Source organism: Tiliqua scincoides, chromosome 7 (genome assembly GCF_035046505.1).
Source record: "Tiliqua scincoides isolate rTilSci1 chromosome 7, rTilSci1.hap2, whole genome shotgun sequence".
Lineage (NCBI taxonomy): Eukaryota > Metazoa > Chordata > Lepidosauria > Squamata > Scincidae > Tiliqua > Tiliqua scincoides.
In genome coordinates, this window is record NC_089827.1 from 22,341,267 (window position 1) to 22,359,336 (window position 18,070).

The 18,070-nt window shown below is 43.0% G+C and overlaps 1 protein-coding gene and 1 pseudogene across 5 annotated transcripts in view; one reads left to right on the forward strand and one right to left on the reverse strand.

Annotated features, from left to right (window-relative positions):
- CACNA2D1 (calcium voltage-gated channel auxiliary subunit alpha2delta 1) overlaps positions 1-18,070 on the forward strand; it is a 472,859-nt gene that overhangs the window by 108,731 nt on the left and 346,058 nt on the right. The window lies entirely within an intron of this gene.
- On the reverse strand, positions 7,760-7,877 carry LOC136658106 (5S ribosomal RNA; annotated as a pseudogene).

An 18,070-nucleotide genomic window follows, 5' to 3' on the forward strand; every position in this document is an offset into this window, starting at 1 on the left:
CTGTGTATGCTTATTGATAGCAACTACCTGGGTGGTATAATTTACCATAGGGAAGGGATGCGTTCACTGACTGTTCTGCTGCCCCCCTTAATCAACAGTCCAAAAGCCTGAAACCTGATTGAAAGAGATCCAGATAATTCACATCATCCAGGACTTTCTGGAGTTGAGATACCATATAGGATCAGTGATGACTAGTGAGATGGTTCTTTACTCAGAGCATCTGGCTCCCTCTGCAAAGTGAGCGAGGGAGACAGGGAACTCCCACCCATACCTACAAGAAGCAGAAGGTCACAGCAGAAACAGGTGGCACCTCAATTACTGCTGAGCAAATGTGCTGTTATTGACTGGATAGGTGCTCTTGCGTACCTTTCCAGTTGGTGATTTGTGCAGTTGCACAGTGCTAAGTGAACTGCCCCCTACATCCCCTGTTGCCTCCTGGCAGAGATTCCTTTCTGTCCTCACTTGCCCCACAGCTACAGCTGGCAGGTCTGAGTGGCCATCTGCATCTCCAGCGACTACTGTACAGGATACAAGGGTACGTGTTTGTATGTGTGTGGCATTATTAGGTTAATGGTTTCAAATACTGCAGACTCAGCTGTTTAACCTAATTTATCACCGTCCTAATAAATGACATTCTTTATTTTGCTAAATGTCATTCAGTCTAGGCTAACCCAATTGTTTGGTGCTGTGTATACAGGAGGATTGAGCTCAGCAGTGACCTTTCACTTTATTTACAGCTTTTGCCAAATACAAAAGACATACATGCCTCCTCTCTCCCCACATTCATTCATACATGCATACATCCTCTCTTTCTTTCATATATTGTCAACTAATAACCATGTATGCTATTTACAATATATAGGCATGATGAATGGTAAAAAAAGAGCCCAAATTAATGGACTAGTCTCTTTCTTTGTTATTGAGCATGTGAAACAAATGCACCCACTAAAAATAACATCTGACAGGGACTTAGAAAGAAAGGTCTGCCTAATCTTATGGACACAAGCATGTTCCTCAGACTGTGGAGTCAGGACAAGAGAATGCAGTAGTGTTTTGACTTGGATTGGGCTTGGATGTCATTCTGCCATTAAGCTCATTAGGAGATTTTGGGCTTGGGCATGCCTCATCTCAGAGGTCAGCTGCGAGAAGTGAAGTGTGTATGCCTCCCAGAGCTCCTGGAAGACATTTGAACAAGAAATTTAATAATGCAGTTCAAGCAGAGCGGAAGTGTTAACATGATCACTCCTTTTTCAGCCTTGAAATTAGCATTTTGAAAACTCAACTAGATTGTCAGTAGCAAGCAGGGCAACTCTTAATTTGGCCATGATGCACTTTCTAGAAGTGTAATAATAATGCCTGAAACATAATAAATATAGGATATTCTCCCCCACTCCTGGAAACCTTTGTTGCAATTCCTTTCCAAGAAAAAAAAAAATGAGGCAGGTCTCCCTATGGAAGCATACACAGTTGCTAGGAGAGGGATCTGTTGTCAGGGCTCACTCCCATCCCTGCTTGGCTTCATCTGTGCTGGGAGGGTCGTCATGACAACCATGCCCTTCTGCACCCTATTTGGCTTGATTCCAGTCTCCCAGCAGTTGCACAAGGAGATAGAGAAGAGGCTGCTAGCATGATGGTCATCAGTGGCCCTCGCTCTGTGTTCCAGCATGTCTTTGGGTTTCTTCACTGATTTTGGCTTTGGATTTCTGTGTGCTCCCTCTGACTAGATGTTGTTTTGGATGGACGTATTTTGGGGGGTTTAAACTCTGGCTGGCCTAAATCAGAGGTTTTCAAATGTTTCCACTTTGAGGAAACTCCCCACCCAATGTCTATAGAGGAACCCCTGTATGTTATGCATGATTTTGGGGAATAGTGCTCTAGTCTAGGGCATACATTCCATGTTTGGCTTCACAGTATCCTTGTGTAAATGAAGATAGCACCTTTAAAGACATTGTAGTGGCCCCCAGGGCACCCACCTCATCCCATGAGGCAAGCTCCATGTTGAAAGGGTTAAAATAGGTCCATGGGGGGGGGGCCTTGGAGACTGTAGAACTGCTGCAACAGGTGATTTATTCATGCATTTGGTACAGGCTGTTTCCTTGGTAGATCCCTTCTCCCCAGGTCTCTAGTTGCGGCTCCCCCCACCCCCGTCAATTGTTTCTTGTTGGTTCCTGTCCTTCATCTGTTTGGTATGCCCTCACACCAAGTGTTGATGGAGGCCAGCATTAATTCTCCAACATGAAGGCCCGCCTTCTCAAGGCCTAATCCAATTACGCCCATTCTCACAGACCACCTCCCTCTGCATCCCAAGTTCAGAGTGTTCCAGCAAGGTACACACTCTGTAGATTGACTGTGCAGGGCTCCTTGTCAGTGTGACCCAGGACAGCGGAGTGGGGACTCAACTGGAGATTGAGCCAGGGAAATCATGTCCTCTCCCTGTTTAGTGTTTGTCCCCATTTGTATCCATGGCTCTTTATCCACCTGGGTCTTCTGAATCCATTTGAGCTCATGTAGACTCAACTGACAAGGGTTGGCTGACTTCCACTTGACCCCAACTGTGGCTCTTGTCAGCCTGCTTGGGTCACCAAATGGATCTGGGCCAAGTAATCCTGTTCAAGGGTTGGGGGGGGGCCCTAATGTTAGTTAGTAGACAGGGGACTCATGTTGGTGGGACCTCCATTTCCTCACACACACATCTAATACTCTCCAGTATGGCATGACATGTTTGTGGCAATTGGAAGCACAGGGAAGCCATTTGTGGGAATTTTGGATTGGGGAACTTATGGGGGGGGGAGGAGAATTAAGAGACCCTTTTCATCTGCTGCTGCTTTGTTTAAATTCCACTTAATGAAGCAGTTCATTCTTAAAAGAAGAAACTTAGTTTGTTTGTTGCCAGCTAAATTTGTCAGCAGGTAAAGGGTTGTGGAGTGTATTTTAGGGGTTCATGAGTAGGTTAGGAAAATGCAGAGGAAGGAGTTGTGGAAGGATAGTATCTGGACTCTCCTCATGCTCACAATGATATCATCAACCACGCGATGAGGTTTCCATGTGCTTTATTGGGTTTGGGGAAGCTATTTTTGACCTTTTTAGGAAAAGAGCTCACTTTGCCAAGCTCCATTCCAAATCAAGCCAAGGGGGAGTCTGCCTGTTCTTGCTCGTGATGTGGTCCAGATTTCATGGATCAGATATTTCATGTTCATCAGCATGCAGTCTTTGTGAAAACAAGCTCACAAAGTTGCAGTCAGGTGACTGAAAGCTGTAATATTGTTATGTTTTTAAAAATTTATATCCCAGTTTCCAGCCAAACACTTGCCTCCCTCCAAAGCAGCTCCTTGTTAGTATTCTTCATGCCGCTGCATAGAAGAGTGTTGTTAAACCTCTTGGTACAATTACAGCTTGTTTTTGGAAGTCACTTAGCAGTGGCTGAAGCAGAGATATGTTGGGAGAAAGCAGCTAGTGAAACGTGACATTTGTGTGGTCAAGCTTTTCTCAGCCTGTTCATTTATGGTTTGTTTTCATTTGGATTGCCTCAAGCCTCCGTTTATTAAATTGGATGCAGGTTGTGTAAATAAAAGGTAGTCAACTACTGATGTATTTTGTCTTAAAGCATTGGTCCAAGTGCACATCTTCGTGTACCCCGTAGATACTGGGGACCAAATCATGAATGCTAATGTCCATAGAAACTATAAGATTGTGTGTGCTTGTGTTTGTTTGTGTTCCCATGAATTTATGCCATGCTATAAGAACATAAGAACAGCCCCACTGGATCAGGCCATAGGCCCATCTAGTCCAGCTTACTGTATCTCACAGCGGCCCACCAAATGCCCCAGGGAGCACACCAGATAACAAGAGACCTCATCCTGGTGCCCTCCCTTGCATCTGGCATTCTGACATAACCCATTTCTAAAATCAGGAGGTTGTGCATACACATCATGGCTTGTACCCCATAATGGATTTTTCCTCCAGAAACTTGTCCAATCCCCTTTTAAAGGCGTCTAGGCTAGATGCCATCACCACATCCTGTGGCAAGGAGTTCCACAGACCGACCACACACTGAGTAAAGAAATATTTTCTTTTGTCTGTCCTAACCCGCCCAACACTCAATTTTAGTGGATGTCCCCTGGTTCTGGTATTATGTGAGAGTGTAAAGAGCATCTCCCTATCCACTCTGTCCATCCCCTGCATAATTTTGTATGTCTCAATCATGCCCCCCCTCAGGCGTCTCTTTTCTAGGCTGAAGAGGCCCAAACGCCGTAGCCTTTCCTCGTAAGGAAGGTGCCCCAGCCCTGTAATCATCTTATTAATATATATAATATTATAATAACATGCTAGCTGTTGATCTTTCTGTGTTAAGGATTGATTTTTTTCAATATCTTTTTTTAGTCAAGCAGGAGAGAGTCATGATCTTGAACTTGGAAGTGGAAGTCCATAGCAATTTAGAGATGGCATTTAGAACCTTTTGAAGCAAAAAAAAATAATAAATCTGATTGGCCTGCATATTGCTGTAAGAGCTCTGCTGGGACTGCTCACAATTAGTGACTGAAAGAAGGGTTTAAGGCAATCACTGTTCTTCTGAAGTCAATGGCAAAACTTCTGCTGCTCTTAATGGGCTGGAAATTTAACAATTCTGTCAGCAGATCCATTTTTTTCTTTTATCTTTTTGATCATTCAAATACTTCTGTAGCATAATGTTTATAAAACCTTCCTTTCAAGGAAGGATAACAAAGTCCTTCTTTGGCTGCAAGGAGGGCAGTATGTACTTAGTGTTGTTGGGAGTGGAGAAGACTTGAATCTTGTTGGTAAAAATAACTAGAGCTTTATTTATTTTCCAAATCTGAATTCTGATAAAGGTTTGGTGGAAGACACATTTTTCCTGAGACTGTAATTAGTACAGGTACACAAAATCAGTAGGATTGAACTAGTGTACATCATGTGTGGGTATGATTATCTAGGACAGTGGTTCTCAAATTTTTTAGCACTGGGACCCAATTTTTAGAATGACAATCTGTTGGGACCCCATGGAAGTGACGTCATCAAGCAGAAAAATTTGTAACAATCCTAGGCTGTGATGCTAGCCACAGTTACCCAGGAGTAAGCCCCATTAACTATCTTTGTTAAAAACACATACATAGTAGCCTGTTAAAATGCAGACCTGTAACATTTCCCCAAATGCAGTCACATACCATAATAGCATCAAGTTAATATATTAAACATAAAATACTGGAATGAATGGGGACCACCAGAAATTGGCTTGTGACCCATCTAGTGGGTCCTGACCCACAGTTTGAGAAACACTGATCTAGGACAATGTCACAATTTTCCACTGCCAACTAATACTACAATCTACTAATTGACAGTGGGGTCAGATGGTACTTTGTGAACTTATGTGGGCATGAGCCCACGGCCCACTCCATCCAGTTTTCCTCATATCCCATTATGTCTGGATGGAATGTGATGAATGGTCCTGCCAAATACTGGATTTGTGTATTAAGAACTCCTTAGGCACACAATGAGAACTCAGTGGTTCTCACACATTTAGCACCAGGACCCACTTTTTAGAATGAAAATCTGTCAGGACCTGCCAGAAGTGATGTCATGACTGTAAGTGACATCATCAAGCAGGAAAATTTTTAACAATCCTAGGCTGCAATCCTACCCACACGTATCCAGGAGTAAGTTCTATTTACTATCATTGTTAAAAGAATGTACACAGTAACTTGTTAAAAGTACAGACGTGTAACATTTCCCCAAATGCAGTCACATCCCATGGTAGCATCAAGTCTAATATATTAAAAATAAAATGCTGAAATAAATGGGGACCCACCTGAAATTGGTTCGTGACCCACCTAGTGGGTCCTGACCCAAAATTTGAGAAACACTGCCTTAACTTAAATTTGTGATATTCCTCTGGATCAAAACAGGCAAAAGATTGGGATAAGGGAGCTCTGAAGTACACATAAGACTAGTTTTTTATTCTCTCAACCATTAGTCTCTACCTAGAGGTGGGGGATGAAAGGTGTGTGAGCTTATTGTGTTTCTTACTGGATTAACGAAACTCCTGAACAGACTAGCAAGAAAAACCTTATGCACTTTGGACTTTTCTGTTTTTATGTTAGCAATGTATGTTGACTTGCACATGATGATATAAAATAAATTAGGAATCATTAATACATATGCTACTGGGTGCTAGAATTGTGGGGACCATGCAGATGAAATCTTACAAAAGAATCATGTCTGTATTCAAACGATTAAAACTTCTTTACAGGAACATTTTGTGGTCTCAATCTGTGTCTGAGTTTCTAGCAGTCTGTTGCACTTGTAAACCAGTATAGTATGATGATTGATACAGTGGGGACATATCTGATTAGTTTATTTTTTTTTTTAAAGAATTTGATCATGTAGTCTTGGATCTATAGAAAGGTGACTTGCTGTGAAACTAACAAAGTTTCTCTGGTTGTCTGTCTTTAGGGAAGTATACAGTGGATGCGACTAGAGCATTCATCTAGTGTCTCTTTTTGTAGATAGCTTGCCCTATCCTGTAAACTTTAAAGTGCCCACCTGCTACCTTTTTCATGCTTTTGGGCTTTCTAGTTGAATTTCCATGTGAAAATATTCCTTGAGGGCAGTCTCTGTCAGCTTTCTTTGCAGCGTTGACCTTTGATGTAGTTGTTAGCACAAAAGGCAAAATTCCCTGGGAACCTAGCTGTCTGTCTCTGCACCATACAGAAACAAGTGCTGAAAGGTTCAAAAGCATGATATGTTGGTGGGGGCCCAGAATAGCAAAGTCCCTTGATCTATTTCCTGAAGTTGCTGATATTTTATTCTTTTCTCTCTCTTGTCCGTGTTTACATTTGTATATGTTGTACATAAAATGGATGGGAGCTGTAGTTTTGAAGTTCACAGTAGTTGCTGGTTCAAATCAGCCCCTTCCAGATTATTTTTTGCCAGTCTTTTTGCTAGAGGAAAAATAAGGACATTGGAAAGTCTCATAAGTGGCTGACATTAATAAAAACTCAGAAGCAAGGCTTGGGAGGTGCTAGTCCAAGATAATTTTCTATGTCTTCCTTTTTTGACTTTGTTTTTTATGCTGGAATCACATCACACATCTTTTCACCTGCAGTGTCTCCATCCGTGGCCTGTTTGGTCCAGTTCTTCCATGTATGATGTCCTTTCTCTCATTTATTTCTGGTAATCCTTTATGAAGCTATTCAGTCTCTCACCAGTTTTGGGCATTAACGATATGTGCAAATGTGGGAAGCTCAACTCAACTGGTGCTTTCTATATTTACATGAATCATTAATATCCAGAGCTGTTCTAAGGGTTCAGTCTTGGAATGGATTTCAAATGTTTGTTCAAATGTTTGTATGCATATTTCAAATGTTTGTTACTGCATTTGGGTTGGGGAACATAAGTATCTGATGTTCTGATAAGTATCTGAAGCTCAGGAGATTTCCTTGACTAAAAGCTTCACGTCTTGACTTGGCAGCGATACTGCAGAGTATCCCAAGGTGGGAGTTGGATTGCTGTAATGCGATCTCTCTCCTAGCTTGACTGAAGGCTGAAGCTGAAGACAGCATTCACATCAAGATCTCTTTTTATATCTCAGCTTTGAATACCCACCTATCCTTCTATAAATCAGCTTATCAGATCATAGGTCAGCTGATCACCTGACCAAATCCTCTAGTACAGTGGTTCCCAAACTTTTTAGCGGCCCTAAAGGCTGCTGGTTGGCAACCTTCAGTCTCGAAAGACTATGGTATAAGCCTACAGCAACCGGTATTCCCAGGCGGTCTCCCATCCAAGTACTAACCAGGCCTGACCCTGCTTAGCTTCCGAGATCAGACGAGATTGGGCATGTGCAGGGTAACAGTTGCTGCTTGATTTATAAATGGGTGTGTTTATAAATGGGTGTGTTTATACCCATTTATAAATGGATTTATAAATGGATTTATAAATGGTGGATTTATAAATGGGTGTGTTTATAATTGGGCAGCGGTGTTTTCCCCCCAAGTAGCAGTTTGATTAGCCTTTGATGGCACATAGCCTAATCTGCCTTGTCAGTTTTGCAACCTGAGAAAAACTGGGTCACAACTCATCGGTGGGTCCCAGACCCACAGTTTGGAAACCACTGCTCTAGTAGGTCAGCTTCCCACATAAGTGGATCACAAACATTTGTAATGCAGATAGGTACATTCCAAAAACCTTATTAATTTGTCACTTCTCATTACCTGCATTATGACAATTAAGAATTTCTCAGGCTATTAAAATTCCGTGATGATGGTTTTCATTATATATAGCAATAGAATATAAAACAACTGAGAATATTTCAGTCGTGTTTCAGCAAATCCTGCAAGTTTTTATAATAATGGAAGTTTCAACCAAAGTGATTTCCTTTAGTGGCTACTGCTCATTAGCAATGTTTCCACAAAAAGAACTGTATCTTAAATTCAGAAATTCTTATTAAAAACTTCAGTCACCTTGCACTTGATTGTAATTAAAACTGCCCTGGGCAATAAATTTTGTTCTCTGCAAATAAGACAGGTATAATTATCAAAACCTAATAGGCCACGTATTGCTACTTTTAATTTGATGATAAGGCACACAGGCTATGAAGCTGAACAATTAATGTGAGAATTTTCCTCCTTTGTTTTGCCACACAAATAACTCCTTTTATCCATTGTGCTCATGACAAATGCTTCTGTTCACAAGCTTAGAAATATTATGCTTACACCCATTAGAACGTGCAGTTGGAACAGTGAGGTAAAGGATGCTGCTGCTGATTTGCTAATGTGCAGATAAAATGTGTGTATAATGCATTGTTTATGCTGTAACTTTAATTGTAACTATGCTATGGGGAACCCAATCCTAAGCTGGCACGGCCAAGCTGCATGGCCTGCACTGTATCCAGGGCAGGTTAGGAGTGACTGGAGGTCTCTTAGGGCTATTTTCCCCCTTGTCCAGAGTAATGCCCCAGCCTGCCCTATGGGGCTTATTGGATCCATGACAGCTGTTTAGCTGGCACAAATCCAGGAAGCCTGGTATAATGTTGGCTGGCCCAGAAAAAGGTTTAGGCTATAGCAGAGAAGGCCTCTGCCATGCCCACTAATAATTCCCCTTTTAGGGCTGATCCATCCCCTGCCCCTGTTCTACCATCTGCCATCCAGAAACACCTGCTGTCTGTCTTTCCTCCCCATGCCCACCTCCTTGTACTGGCAGTTAGGGCTCTGGATGCAGTGCCTGTGGGCCAGTGCAGGCCTTCCTGCCAGCACTGCTGGTTCGGAGTTGTAGACATGCCTTTTGGGATGACTGCATCATTTCAGGCTACAGTTTGGATTGCCCTGTAAGTTGTATGGGCAAGTGTTGATAACATAATCTTGACAATTTCAAGTGATCCGTAACTGAAACATACTGCATGCTGATGCAAACTAAATCTCTCCTTGAGTCAGTTTTATGGTGGTTTTTTACATGGTGAGACGGTATTTTTGCAATAGTGGACATTGATGCTTCTGGTCTTTGGGAAAACAGTTCTCCAGCCCAATTCTAACCTGCCCTGGAGCAGGCAGGCCGGAGGGCCTGCCCCACATCCAGAGCATGGTTGGGGCCCAAAGCAGCTCAGCCTGGGGCAAAGGAAATCTTTTCCCCTTACCCTGGGTAAAACCACAGCAGCCCCAATGGGGCTGGTGGTGCAGATCTGAGCAGCCCAAAGCTGTTGGGCCACTGGGCTGCCCAGGACTGGGGATAGGATCTGGCATAACTGCTGGATCCTGGCCCTGTTCACCTGCCATCCATCCACAGGTCTGCCTACTGCCAGCCCTTCCCCCGCCGCAAAACGCCTCCTCCCTGCCCTTCCCAAGTTCCCCAGACTTGGCCTAGCTCAGCCAACTAGGACTTATCTTCTGGACTGGGTGAGCAGGACCTGCACCAGCCTCCTTCCTCTCTTGGAGAAAGGACACTTTTGCGACACTGGTGGGCTGGTACAAGGGACTTGCACCGGCCCAACCAGAGGTTGGGATTGCACCCTTAGTCTATTCTAGATCTTTCCAAATCCATTTTGCTTGTCTTAAATCCAAAAAAAGAAGAAATTTAAAATTGAGCAGCATATTTTTTTTCTTGTTGTAAAACAATACAGCATAGCAGTTTGATATATTTAAAAGAGAATTACAAGAACTTTAGAGTTAAAGGGAATGTGGTTATCATTGTCCAGTTTCATCTCCCATCCCAAAATGCTTTCTACTGCCATAAACACACAGCAGTATCTGTAAGAATGTGGTCAGAACTGGAAAGTGCTTGGTACAGTAAATATTCCCTGAAATTAATAATTATAAAGTAAAGATTATAATTTTTTAGAGAATGAAAAGACAGAGTTATTAACTCAACCCATATCTAATAATATTGGTCTGGAACATTTTAATTTGTAACACTTGATCCATTGAAATGCAAGGTGGGATATACATGTAAAGGATAAAAGATTTCTGCAAAGAGGTCACTATAATGCAGCTTCATGGCTGTCTCAGCACAAGATATGACTTGGCTTTTTCTAAGAAACTTGGTTACAAGCCTCTGATTTATTATTTAGCTGTATGCTGTGTTCAGTTCAGCAGGGAAGCCTTTTCTCCCTGCAGTTCTATTGAGACCTGTATGTGTCAAGTTACTGTTTCACGGTGACACAGACATCTTTCCAGATTCCTTGCTGCTTCTGTGCACCTTCCACAGAGTTTATTTTCATAATTGCCTCAATGCTCACCAAAAAACTAGCTTCCACTAGGTTTATTTGCTCTTTAACACACAGCATGCCCATATAGGCGTAATGTTGCAGACCACTGCTCTGCTATCACTTTATCAATGGCAACATTGCAGACAACCCAATAGATATTGAATTAGTGGTATTGCAAGCAGAATCTGTGCTTCATTAACAGCCTGTTCTATTGCTAGGGCAAAACAGGGAAATATATAAATAATATATAAATGTGTTGCATGAGTCTTAGCTCCAAATTTGTGTCCCTTGTACCCTTGTGAACAGAAGCATTTAAACCGTAAAAATCAGTCAAAACTGTTTAGGGCTTTCCAAAACCCAGAGAAGTGTCTAAAGGGACATCCTGCTTAATATTCTGCATTCCTTCTCTTGTTTGTGGCCCTGGAATGCAATTTTCACATTGAGTTTTCAAGCAAATGGATTAAAAATAGAGTCATGGGCCTGGAAAAGTGACAGGGATGTCACTTCTAACTTTTCAAGCAGAATTAAAATTGCAGCATCCTTCAAATTGCATCCTTCCAGGGGAACCACCCTCTCTCCTCCTTTCTGTTGAGTGTGTGCATACTTCCACATAGTCATTTGAAATGAGTGTGATGGGTACAGGGGTGAGAAGGAAGAACCAAATTGGTGTCATATATGCTCCTGAAGTGTTATTTTTCAAGTTCATTTGAAAGCCTCAGTGTTTGCCGCTCTGATTCCCAGCAATTCTTCCAATGTGTATAAATCATCACATTTCATTAGTCTTTGTTAAATACATTTAGCTAAGAAAAAAAAAATCACACTCCCTAAATATGTCACATGGGGCACCATTTTGGAACAGGTATTTTATAACCTAATCCTTTACCTGGAAAGGGCTACGCATGTGTGCGCTGCCCAGGCAGTGGCCATAACCATTTCTTACTGGGCCTTCGTGCAGGTAGGAGGATGCTGGGCACCCACATACAGTGAATATTCTGTTGCTTGGTGGGAAGGTGTTCCTGCGTGGGGGGATGATGAGGAAAGGTGGGGAGGGGGTGTTTCTGGGCAGGGGGAGGGTGACCCGCAGTGTGTCTGAGGCCCGGGGAGACTGCGGCAGAGCCTATTGCCAGATTCTGTCCCCCTTCCTGTGCCTGAAAGCCCGACATGGGCTACTTGAATCTGCACTGCTGATTTCACTGGTGCTTATCTGAATTGGCCCATGGGACTGCAGGGGTGCTACATGGGGTAAGGGAACTGATGTTTCTTGTGCCCCATAGGATGAGCAGCGGCCAATTCGGCACTGCTATACTGCAGGGTGGGCAGCATAGGATTGGCCCTTAATGGTGTAGTAGTTGGGCAGTGAAAGATTCAAGAAGAACCAAAGGCCTTTTGGATACATTCACAGTAAAACTTGCAAAAGAGGCAGAGTATTTCAAGTATTTATGGTCATGCTTACTTTCCTAATTCACAATAATGATAACAGCTTAATCAACATGCGTACTGTTTTTTCAGAGATTTTTCCTTTGGCATGTATATTTGGCATGTGGAATTGTCATCTCTGTCCCCTTCTCCCATGGGGGGAGCTCCATGTTGATGGGTTTTGAGAAACTGGGGGACATATCAGATAGTACATGCAGAAGGTGCTCTTGAGCACCTTCTCTTTATTGAGTTCCAAATGACCATTGGAAACAAAAGGCAGAGGACATACCACCATGTCCTCCTCCACCTCCCAGGGTTAACTTGATCCCTTTTCTCACTTCTTGTCTGTTGCCATAATTGCCCTACTCATGTCATCTGAAATGCAGCACAGGATAGGGTCTGTGGGGGTACCTCATAGTAGGGGTACCCCTGCCACCTGTTTTAGCATCCTCTCAATCTCTTCTGGGTACAGAGTTCTGGTCCCTGGATTCCCACCCTCTGGCTCTCCCTCGGGGCAGTAGTGGCTGAGGAAGGGTATCCACTCTCTCAGTATAGTTCCTTGTCCCTGCTTGTGTCCTCTTCTGTTCCTCTTCACCTCTCCTTTTCTCCCAGTTTCTATCTCCTTTTCTTCCTTCCCTTCTGCTCCTTCCTGCTTTAAGGCCTGGACTCAGCCCCAAAGTGCTCAGTCAGGTGCTGCTGAGTCATGCCCCACCTGGCTGAGAACAGGTGTGTGGCTGGTGTCATCACACGCTGTCACTTCCACACCCTTCTTCTGAGCAGGGCCACCCAATCTGATGGCCAGCAGGACCAAACACACTACCTCCCAGCTGATTGGTGACATTGTGCATGCCACCATCTCTCCCTACTGCTTCATCAGACCCCTCAGAGGCTCGCAACTATGTAGACTCATTTGTTTTGTATGTCCTAGTACCCACACAGGGCTTTTAAGCAAGTTACGCCACAACCATGCTAGGTTTACCACCAAGTGTACACTGTAGCCAGACCCACTTATCCTGTGAATATTTCTGCATGGTACAAATATCAGTATGCAAAAAAGTGAGTTGGCCAAAGATATTGTTGCTCCTGAGGATCAGCCATCATGTCTGATCCTTTTAATATGAGATAGATGGAAGATGACACTTGCCCCTCCTCACTAAGAGCCAAATGACATATCTGCCAGTGTGTACTTCCAACTGGAAGCACTCCCTTTTTCTTCAAAATAGCTATGCAGGATGGCAATCCCAGTTAGAATTGTGGTATGCTGAAGTGGGAAGTTCTCCCTTCCCCTCAGTGATGTTTTTTCCAGAACATTGTCTTGCTGAAGTGGCAATCTTCTCCTAAAGCAAACTCACACAGCATTAGAACAAGTGTGCTGCTGTTGTTGTTTAATACGTGGTTATGGAGCGCATGGCACCCTTGAAGTGTTCCAGATCACACTCCAAATCACTGCTGCCCCCAGTCTCTCAACTGAAGGTTGAAGCTTGGGCCTTCCAATGGTCCTGGATCCTTAGCCCAACTTGGCCAATCTATGTGTACAGCTGAAAGGTATTGCTGGGTCTAGTCTTAAATAAGTTACAGCTTCTGCTGATTCTCTTTCAAATGTGTGAGAAGAATCCTGATTTATGATGCAAAATGCTTGTCTGGCAGCTTGAAATCTGTGTCTAACTGTTACTCCTTGCTCCATTTTATTTGTGTTCTCTATATTTCATTGGGAAAGAGATTATTTTTTTAAACATCTTATTAAAAATAGAACCCTTATGTCATAAGTTTAGGGCTATTGGTTCAGAAGCGTTCCGTCCTGATAATTTAACCAAAGCATCAGCTTGATATCCCTTCTCCCCTAAGCATCAGCCATGAACAATCAAAACTGGCTTCCCATATGTTCTTAGCCAGTTCTCTGCTCTGTTGTTCCCACCTACCTGAAAATTCTTCCCTTCTTCTTCTCCCCCACACGTTTTATGTGATCACAGTGAGTTTATTGCATTTGAGATCCACTTAATCAAATTGCACTTCCCAAACCCCCACCGCATATTGAGAAATGCCGCCTATGGTTAAAATTATTGAGCGTCTGTCTCTGGAACACCCCCTTCTGTGTTAGTCATTACCAACACAGCACAACTGTGGGGGGAAAAGAAGCCGAGAAAAATAAAAACAGAGTATGAAAAAGGAAATAAAATATTATGGCATCATAGACCGCATTGGTTGCTTGGCTCAGACAAGCAAAGACTGATACTGTCATCTTCTGTTTTCCTGAAATGAAAAATTAGTATAGCTGGATACTAATGTCTCGTAATACCAAATATAGTAACACTCAAGGGGAAATCTCTAATGTGGACAAAACATAATTACTGGCCTTACTTTCTATAATCTCTCAGTATCTCCCTTTGTCTCTTCTCCTACTCTTCCCTGATCTGTGCTAGAGGCAAAAGGTCTCATGTGGTTCAAAGCTTAATTTAAAAGCCTCTCAGAGAATGTATGGTTTCCCAAAACCAGTCTGGAGTCACTAACACTGCTAATGTAAGAATTGTCCTCTTTTTTTTCTTCTTTTTTTTGAACTCATGCCTTCTTGTTCTCAGTATTTTAAATAATGAATTTGCTTTCGGGTTTTTCTGGTGTACAGCTAAAAAAACGCCCCAATTTAAATGCCGTGCCAAACTGAACTGCACTCACAAATACAGTGAAAACTACTTGGCTTGAAGTAATTTGTTGTAAGTGAACAGCTGTTTCAGTTTTCACACTCTTCCCAACTGGGAGGAGATGGGAACTTCCTTTGCTTCTGATTCTGCCTGGTTTGACTTTTTATACCAGTAATATAGAAACCTAGTTTTCTGATTGTTTAAGGTGGCAACCTTACACTCAATTACCTAGAACAGTGTTTCTCATCCAGTGGTATGAGTGTCCTCCCTGAGTCTCTTTCTGGTGTTTGTTATGTCTCATCTGGCCTCCCAGAACAGAAGTAAATAGCAATGATGTCACTACCAGTTACTTCCGGAGGTATTTCCAATAGGTGGACCATGTGAAGTGGAAGACAAACCTTGAGAAATACTGACGTAGACCAGTGGTTCCTAAACTTTTTAGAGGCCCTAGAGGCTACTGCCTGATTTATAAATGCCAAGGGTATGGCTATAATGGTGACTGGGCAGCAGTGCTTTTCCCCCAAGTAGCAGCTTGTTCTTGATGCATGTAGCCTAATCTGCCCTGTCTGTTTCACGGACCACAAAAAATTGGGTCATGACCCACTAATGGGTCCCAGACCCATGGTTTGGGAACCCCTGACCTAGACATAAGTGAACTCATTAGGATTTACTTACTTCTGAAATGACATGCATAGAATTGTGGGGTAAGGCAGTCTTCTTAATTGCTTGGGCTTTGTTTTTTAAAATCTTTTGTCTAGTTGTTGACCACTTGAATCAAATATGAAAGAAGTGAGCAGTAATGATGGGCGGAACCTCTGAGCTCCCTCCACAGAGTTTTGGTAGCGAGCAGGATAATTTAATTCTGCTTATCCCAAACTCCACAGCAAAATGCAAAAGCAGGATGGTGATTTCCACAATTCGCTCTGCTCCACTGAGAGGAAGGCCATAAGCTCTATTGTTCTGTCAGAGCTTTTATACAAGTCAGGCTTTGTCACATAAGCTATTCTGGTTTATATTATCTTGGTTTGAGTGGTGGTTCTAGTTCTGGCTGATCTCTGTGCAATGCCCTCTTTTGACCATTCCTTAGAGGGAGTGCACGACTGAGTGTCTTTATGATAAAAAGTTTATATAGTAAACTTTATCCCTCATTTTTGGAGGCTTCATATAGTATCAAGCCTTGCTTGGCGTTGAGGGTGCCAGTTCACATCCCTGTTGCTAAGCGATGCACGACTCTGTGTGTGTGTGTGTGTGTGTGTGTGTGTTTATGTAGTTTAGAAAGCTGTTGGTATAGCAAAATAAATGAAAACTATGGTTCCCTCTAAAACAGTGATTCCCAAACTGGTAGGTTGTGGCCCACCAGGGGACTCAGAAGTGGGCCCCCTTAAGGGGAGTAGAGGCGCCGTTGGGGGTGTCCCCTGCTCAGCCCCACCCTGCCAAGACTTATAGTGGTCCCAACTCCCTTATAGGAGTTTGGGAACCGCTGCTCTAAAGCGTTTACAATCTTTTTTTGCTGTTTTTAAAATACAGCTATAAGAGACAGCAGCAAACTTCCCTTGGAAAAGATGCTATGCTGGGGTAAATAACTCTGTCTGCCAAACATAAAGGAGCTATGAGGCCTCCTAGCCAAGTTAACCAGAGGTATACCTTTGAATGTTGGTTGAACGGAACAACTGGCAGGAGGTCCTATCACCTTGCTTCTGAGCTTCCAAGTGACATCTGACCCACTGGTGCTGCTGTCAGAATTAGAATGTTAGATTAAGCCCTACTCTGAGTAGAGCAAGAATGTATGTCACATTTCTGTGGCAGCATAGAAAAATCAATGAATGTCAAACAAGGTCAAAGAGGCAGAAACTACAGTTGATTTGAGTTCTGACAATAATGGTTTCTCAGGTACTGGCTTGTCTAAGGGTCTGGTCCTAACCAACAGCGTGTGCAATGCATCCTGCGGGGGGGGGGGGTGCAGTTACAGAGACCACCTCAAGGTAAGGAAATGTTTGTTCTCTTACCTTAAGGCTGCCTTGATTCAGTGCTGGAAAGTTATTTAGGATTGGGCTACCTAATGAGTGTGTATGTCTGAGCAGGGATTTGAACCCTGGTCACCCATTTCAGTGTTTTGATCAGCCTGGATTCCTTTTTTTATGTGGTTGTTCAGATTATGCAGAAATTTAAATACCAGTTTGTCAGGATCAGGTTTTGACAGGAAATCTGACCTGAAAGTCTAATTTGGGCAAATCTGACCTTGGGATTCTTCTATGATATACCAGACTATCATGTCTGATTCAGTTGTAGTGTGAACGCTTTTGCTCCTTTCAGTTCTCAGGCATAATGTGTGAGACAGTACCAGTGACCTATAGTGCAGTTTCCAATAAGGAAAGCTGCTGTATACATCATAGCTCTTTGCCCACGTGCCTGAGTGTGCAGAAGCAGAAAAATTAGGGGTTGGCTGCACTGTAAATCCATTTTGCACAGTCATTGCAAAAATAACAGAGATGCCTTTTTATGAAATATTGTTTCTCCCAAAGGGATTTGATGTTGTGGGGGAGATTCCCCCGATAAGTCTGTAAATTGCAGCTGTGTGTGCGTTGCAAAGCATTTGGCCTGTAATCAGTTAAAGAGGCTGAAGTGCCGCTTGCTGAAGGTAATTACAGGTTCTCAATGAAAATAGCAGCCTTAAAATTTGCTGCATAGTAGTTGTCACACTAGAGGGAATGCTGAAAGCATATTCAGGTCATGAGGTCTTGGCAGAAAGGCCCCATCCTGAGATAATGATACCATTTTTCCTAGGAGAGGAAGGCATCGGGAAGCAACCTGATTGGGGAGGAGCTGTTACCTTGTGTGAACAGCTGGGCTATCTGTTCAAGAAAAATAACAAAATGTAGAGGGAAGTGCTAAAGACCGGATAAATAGGGCTGAACGCTCCTTTGGCGCCGTGTATTTTTTTAAGGATTAATTGATGTACATAGATCTTTTTGGGGCACAGCCAAAGCTGCTATTGAGTAGTCTCGGAAAGCTGCTATTACAGAGCAAAGCAGGTTCTTTTGTAAACTTTGATGTTTGTTCAAAAGCAAATGAGGTTTACACTGTAGATTAATTGGCAGTAGCCTGTGGGAGGTGCTGGCTTAAGCAGTATGTGCATGTGAGACCTGCGGGAATATTCCTGATTGACGGCAAATCTCCTTGTTATCTGAGTGGCAGGGCTCCACAGCTGGTTGTAGCCTTATAGTATGGATCACAGTATGGCTCTTCCTAGCAATGTGGACCAATGCTGGGTTTTCCTTAAGCTTCTGTATCTGGTGTAGATTCTTTT